Source organism: Perognathus longimembris, chromosome 5, assembly GCF_023159225.1.
Source record: "Perognathus longimembris pacificus isolate PPM17 chromosome 5, ASM2315922v1, whole genome shotgun sequence".
In the NCBI taxonomy this organism is placed as follows: Eukaryota; Metazoa; Chordata; class Mammalia; order Rodentia; family Heteromyidae; genus Perognathus; species Perognathus longimembris.
This window is the reverse complement of record NC_063165.1, coordinates 31,002,251-31,009,421: the sequence shown is the minus strand read 5'-3', so window position 1 is coordinate 31,009,421 and position 7,171 is coordinate 31,002,251. Positions and strand designations below refer to the sequence as shown.

At 38.5% G+C, this 7,171-nt stretch overlaps 1 pseudogene; it reads left to right on the top strand.

Moving 5' to 3' along the window:
• The first annotated feature begins 4,959 nt into the window (after nt 1-4,959).
• LOC125351275 lies at nt 4,960-5,305 on the top strand (annotated as a pseudogene).
• Nucleotides 5,306-7,171: the final 1,866 nt, after the last annotated feature.

Below are 7,171 nucleotides of genomic sequence, written 5' to 3'. Positions count from 1 at the left end.
AACAGTAAAAGAAATGTAGCCAATGCCTAACATATAAAACTGTAACCTCTCTGTACATCAGTTTGAAAATTAAAAAAAGAAATATACCAAGCATCCCCCAAAAAAAAATAACTCATAAATGAAAAAAATGATTATTTGGTGATCTTTAACAACTAAATTTAAGCTACCTATGATTAATAATTAGAGACACTGATATGGGATTGGTCACTATTTCCAGTTTTATTATTCTGCTGAGAATACACCTATATTCTTAGGATTTCAAATATACTTTCCAGAATGTTCCTTCATCCTTATTCCTGTTACCCCTACTCGATTTTATAGTTTGAAAGTGATTTTGAGATTATCCTCAGCTGTGAGGTTTTTTCCACATTTGGAGAAAGCAGGTAGGAGATGGGAGGATGCTTTAAACAATAGTTAAAGAATTATACTGCACTGAGACCCCAAGTAGAATGGCACAAAGAAAAAAGAAGGAAGGAAAAGAAGATAACAGGAATATTTAAGATGCAAGTTACCTAGGAATTTCCATTTCATCAATTTTAGTATTAAATTTTCTTTAATCATTGCTACAGATATTTACATTGTTTTTCTGCAAGTTGGATAGAAGCAACTAATTATGAATCTATAATTTCTGCAAGTGACAAACAAGATGGATAATTAAAATATCTACTGAAAACAAAGTGCACAGCCAAATTGTAGAATTATAGATGACTCATTGTCTATTTTTGTTTGTTGATTTGTTTTCATGTTGTCAGTTTACCTTTTGTCTAAATTATTGGTTTTGTTATGGGGAAAATTATAATTTATTGAGTCTACTTACATTTTTAAATAAAGAAAGAAATGAGTTCTATTAAATTGGGTATTTGTGGCAAGCATAAAACTGTAAACTTACTGTATTGATAAAGGGGCACAGATATCTTTAGACTAAAAGAACAATGTGACTTTAACTGTCTTTAAAAAAAACTGAGCTTTGAAAATTTAAGACAAAGTTTTGCAAAAATATAGCCTCCAAAATTCCATTAAATACTTGCTCTCCCCACCATCATCACTTCTGCTAATTCCCCAGTATACTGATGGTTGAGTACTGTGAACTAGCTTTAATTTTCAGAATGGAGAAGCCTAAGGAAGTAGAGTTCCAGTAGAACAATTGTCTTTCTAAATGCTTTGTCATTCTTTCTGCCTATTCCTACATGGTGCTGCATTGCAAAATGGTGAGATATAAATATTTAGTACACCAAATATTCTTTACATATTGTACTCTAAAAATTAAGCTTAGGGTCCATTACTCCATTCTAATACACCTAAATATTTCTATGACTGGTTCTTTCTCCAAAAAATTAATTGCCTTTTTCTTTATAAACTAGTATCCAAGACAAACAGACCTTAGCAGATTTTACTTGGTATTTCAACATTACATATATTTAGAATTTGAAAATATATTTAATTTTAAAAATGTATGAATATCTCAATATTTCACACTTATATTTTACAAAGTTCTATGAGAGAAAATAGTACCAAGCAGATAATCTGTTGATACTGAGTGTCCACTAACTGGTGTTCTCTCTGGGTTGGCATTTTAGATTTATCTATAAAATGAAGACTGGAGAAAATTATCTAAAGGTTACTTTTATCATTGTTTGATATGAGTGAAACACAACACACTTTAACGTCATGACTCTTTCCAGATGTATGATATTGTAATTTTAATAGCTGGCAGTTTATCGACTTATTCTTTGTTTTCTCTTTGTTCAGATATTTAGCTTTCATCCAATCTATTGTAAAACAAAAGCTCCCAGTCATTTCAAGTGCTTTAATAAAATCTCCTAAGCATTTAGTGAGTGTGTCTTCTTGATAGACAATTGCTATGACTTTTAACAGAAAATCAGACTCCTTAGTATAATAATGATATATTCTACTATAATCTACTTAATTAGTAAATTCTCTTGAAACTTAGTATTAGCTTATGAGGTTGTTGATGCCCTGGATCTGGTTTGACTTATTTCATTCACAGAGTATGTAGTTGTCAGAGAAACATGGTAATTTCTTACTAAATATTTGATGAATAAATGAGTCACATAAAAATTGGCAAAAATTTGCCTGTGGACCAAATTCTGCTAAGGTAATTACCAATATCTAAGGCAGGATCTAGTGGTCCTTGGCAAAAGAGGGTCCTAAGGAATAAACAAAACATTGATTGCTGAATGTTTTGTTAAATCCCACTCTTTCTCAATGGTTTCTATACATGGTTTATAAGCTAAAAATTTCACAATGATTACTAAATTATTTCTACATTAAAAATAACAACAACAATGAAAAACCTCTTATTTCCATATCTTGTAGTTCATTTCTCTTAGCATCATCTTCTATGATCATATTTACATAGCTATTGAGTTATTGTGATCCTCTGCTAATACTATCCTAATGGATTTTTTTGTGGTTGTTTCTTTTAATGTACTATATGAATTTTTTTTTTCCTTTTTTTATGGTTTAGCCTTGTTGTCTTATATTTGATTTCTTACCCTGGGTATTGATATATGTTTATCTGAATTAGGGAAGGGAGAGGGGAACATCAAAATAGGGAGACAAAGAATAAAGGGGGAACAAATGTAGTAATGTTCCTCACAAGACAATATGTTGGAAATTAACTGTACAACTGGGGAGGGGTGGGTTAGGGGAGGAAAAGTGAGAGAAATGAGGGAGGGGGTAGGAAGCATGACAAGAAGTGTACTCACTACTTTACATATGTAACTGTAACCCCTCTGTACATCACCTCAATGATAAAATTAAATTTAAAAAAACTAATTTACGCAAGTGATATGGAATTAAAATGGTAAATTATAATAGCTCTTAGGCTATTAATTCTAGGACTACAAAGATTACTTCATATTGAATATTTTCATACATAAAAAACAAGGCCCCAAATATATTAAAGAATTTGACTAAGTTTCCATCTTACTAGCTAGAATTACAATCCTAATTTCATTATCCCTTCAAGTGTGCTGTTATATTTTGGACTGTTAGAACTAGTGTTGAGCTGGGAATATGGCCTAGTGGCAAGAGTGCTTGCTTCATATACATGAAGCCCTGGGTTCAATTCCCCAGCACCACATATGTAGAAAACGGCCAGAGGTGTTGCTGTGGCTCAAGTGGCAGAGTGCTAGCCTTGAGCAAAGAGAAGCCAGGGACAGTGCTCAGGCCCTGAGTCCAAGGCCCAGGACTGGCAAAAAAAAAAAAAAGAACTAGTGGTGCATGCTGAAAGTACTTAATAATAATGCAAAATCAAGCTCTTAATACAACAATGAAAAATATAAGCGTAGGAACTCCATAAAATAGAACAAAGTTAAAGAAATCAAAGACTATTCTACATACTAGATCTCCTAACATTAAATCTTAAAAACTCTCTGCTATCCTTATTTTTTAAGCCTTCAGACACTATGCAATAACCTCAATATAATCATTGACATAAATAATTGAATCTCTCAAAGATAACTTTCTGAGTCAAAACGTTTAACTTTTTATGTGCCCCTAACATATTCAAACTCATGGCAATGTGTATCTACTGGGTTATCCTATATGTAAATAATACAAACTACTGAAGAGACCTAAAGTAACTATCAGCCACTGAAACTGAACTTCCGAGAGCCCTAGCTGAGCTCCCTCCAAAATCGCAGTTTTCTCACCCCATAGAAATTTTACTCCTAGAAAGACATCCAGAGTAAGTTCTAACAGTACAGGGATTCTGGCCAGGAAGGAAAAATCGACTTTGCTCGTCTGAAAACACAGATTTGAGCTCCGGGGGGGCATCCCACTGCCACGCCAGTGCTGGAGCCAGCACAGCTCCTGGCACAACGACCCGCACTCCGCGCAGCTAAAGCACACAGCGTAGACCAGGGAGAAATCCTCCAGATGGTGGCTGAGCATGGATGGGCTGAAATCGCAGAGAAAGCGTGAGTACCCCACGAAAGATATTCTCACTCGCACCCACAGAGCAGCTTCTGGAAGGTAGCCCTTCCCCCATCGCCAGAGCAAAGCGCCATCTTTGACACTGGCATAGGGTCAGACCAGACTGGAACTAAAGCGGGCCTGGAGAAAGCGAGAACAAAGGAGCCATCTTTGAAAAGGGCAAGAGGGACCGACCAGTGAGAGCCAGCTCTGCCCAGGAGAACACCCCCTGCCCAGGCGGGAGGCTTGTCCTGGGCTGCAGCTTAGCCAGAGGTGCCCCACCATGCCCGCTGGAATTTCTAAATTTAAAGCAAAAGCGGCAAGCAGCTATCTGCGGCAAGGAAACAAACAGTTCCTGAGACAGATAAACAGTCCCATCATAGAGGAAGCCCAATTCCCAGCCTGAAACGGAGCTGAATTCCATAGCCAGCTCCGCCAGGCAGCTGCCCTGCCCAGGAGGGAGGAACCTCCCCCAGGCAAGCAACTCTCAGCCAAGTAAACCAGGCCAGAGGTGCCCCGCCCTGCTGAGTACACAGCCTATTCAAAGCCAGGCTTTAAAGGCCGCAGCCCCACAGCAGACAGAGGAGCCACGGTTCCCGAGACTGCTCATGTCCCCATTTACAGAGGACGCCCAAGGCCTACCGGCAAGCTGTGCAAACCACAGAGACCCAGGATTGCACCAACAGGGGAGAAGGGTCAGAACAGATCCACCCCCTGCAAACTGAAAGCAAGCCAAACCAGCCAATCAGGAAAATAGACTGCAGACCATCGCAAGGAAACCAGAGACTGGGGAAAGACCACCCAAAAAAGGAAGACTCCATTTTTTTTTATCTTTCCAAACATTTTTTAAATTTTTTTTAAAAAATTTTTTTAATTTTTTCACTTCTGAAACGTCATTGGTTTTTTCATTTTCTGTTTTTACCTGTTTGTTTTATCAAGTTTTTTTTTTTTTTGGTTGTTTGTTTTTCTGGTTTTTTTCCTTTTCATTTATTGTTTTTTTGAAATAATTTTTTGGCCGTCGCCATGGCCGACACGGAGGACGGCGAGGAGCCCTGCGCCCTGTCCTCTCACTCCAGGAGCGCGGGCTCCAAGGCCGGGGCCGACAAGATGTTCTCCCTCAAGAAGTGGAATGCAGTGGCCATGTGGAGCTGGGACGTGGAGTGCAATACGTGCGCCATCTGCAGGATCCAGGTGATGGATGCCTGTCTCAGATGTCAAGCGGAAAACAAACAAAAGGACTGTGTGAGTGGTCTGGGGAGAGTGAAACTACTCCTTCCACAACTGCTGCATGTCCCTGTGGGTTAAATAGAACAATCGCTGCCCCCTGTGCCAGCAGGACTGGGTGGTCCAGAGAATCGGCAAGTGAGCGTGTGGCCAGCCTGGCCCTCAGAGACTCGCTCTTCACACAGGACGCCAGGGATCTGCGGGCCTTTGGGACTCATCAGAGGCACGATTTAGCATTTTGTTGGTTTAGTTTCCTTCCTAAGTTCTCTACAGTTATGCTAATTTATGAGAGATGCCCTTGCCTACCTCTGTGTGTGCTGCACATGGTTGAGAAGTGCAAACGGAAGGACCCTGTTGGTTCCCATTGTGCAGAAGGCATGAAGGGAGCTTCCATTCCCAGAATGCTGCCCACATTCCAGTCCAACACTTGAAACTGAAAAGGGGGCCCAGAGCCCACCCCTGTTCTCAACTTGTTCCTAATGTTTATTTTTGGTTGGAAGAAGGAAACCATGAGATATGTATTTGATATGAGTGAGAATTTTACCTTTTGGACAGGGAAAACAACTGTAGTTTGGGCCTACAAGATTGGAGTGGGGATTGCCTTTTGAGGGTCCTGACTCAGCTTGGTACGGATTTCAGGCAAGGTATTAATGAAGGGAAATGTTTCTCCAGGGAGCACCGGCCAAAAGGGGATATCACACGGTGTTTTAATAAATGGTTTATTCTGTTTAAAAAAATAAAATAAAATATTTTTTCTCTGTTTTGTGCATCTGTCTTCCAGTATTTTTTCTTTATTTCTCTCTTTGCATTCTCTTTCTTTAAAAATTACTTTCCTATGAATAACACCTACACTCTTTTCTGCTAACTCTCCATTGTCTACATTTTAACCTTGTTCTTTATACTGATTCTACTCTTCTCCACATTTCCACCTCACTGAAACTAAACCAAAATCATCACCCCTTTCCCCCAATACATTTTACTCAATTCTCTTTACTACCTCTAACTTTCCCTCCTGACTTACTGCCTGGACCTCCAGGTTCCATTGGCTCCTGGTTATTGGATAGAGGGTATCCCTGCTTAATCTGAGTGAATCAAAGCGGTTCATAGAGAAATCCAGTCCTAAAAGAACTTAATATAAGAACAAGAATTGCTCATAGGGTTGTAACAGTAAATAAGTAACTACTGAATACAGGGCCCAGGATCAGTTGTTATATTGAAATTGTATTCTTTAGGAACACCAAATCTAATTTTATAGACAGGAATGCAAGGTATCTGTATATAATTGTGAACTTATAAGATTTGCACAACAGTGCTTGGTAAGGGTTGCTTTGGGTCTTAAACGATGCTCACAGATGCTTGTAGATTGGCATTCCCAATCCAAGTGGGCAGAAGAAACACAAGAAAGATGGCAAACAATGGAGTCTTTTCAACCACTCAAAACAAGCAGGAAACAGAGCAGTCAAGCAAAGACATAGAAGAGAACCCTCAAAATGCTCTACAAATCTACTGATAAACATGTTAAATGAAAAGATTGAATCAATACAGCAATCCTTCCATAAAGTAATAGATGATTTCATGGCCTCAACAAATAGAAAGATAAATGAAATTCAAGAGTCAAATGAAAAGATAGCTACCCAGGTAAAAGATTTGAGAGACAGCACTCAAAACCAAATTAATGAAGTGAAGAAGTCCATGGAAGACCTAAGAGATGACATGGAAATCATCAGGAAAGACAAGTCAGAAGGAAAAGAGATTCAAAATAAAGTAGCTAGCCTACAGTTCCGACTAACTGAAGCAGAGGATCGAATCTCAGGAGCTGAAGATTTCCTAGAATCTATGGAGAAAGATCAAAAATCAATACAAATCCAGTCCAATCAACAAAACAGATCGCTACAGGAGATTCAAGACACGATCAGGAAGCCCAATTTAAGGATAATATGTATTGAGGAAAACTTGGAGAAAGAAGTTAATGGGATAGGCAACCTATTTAACAGAATATTAGCTGAGA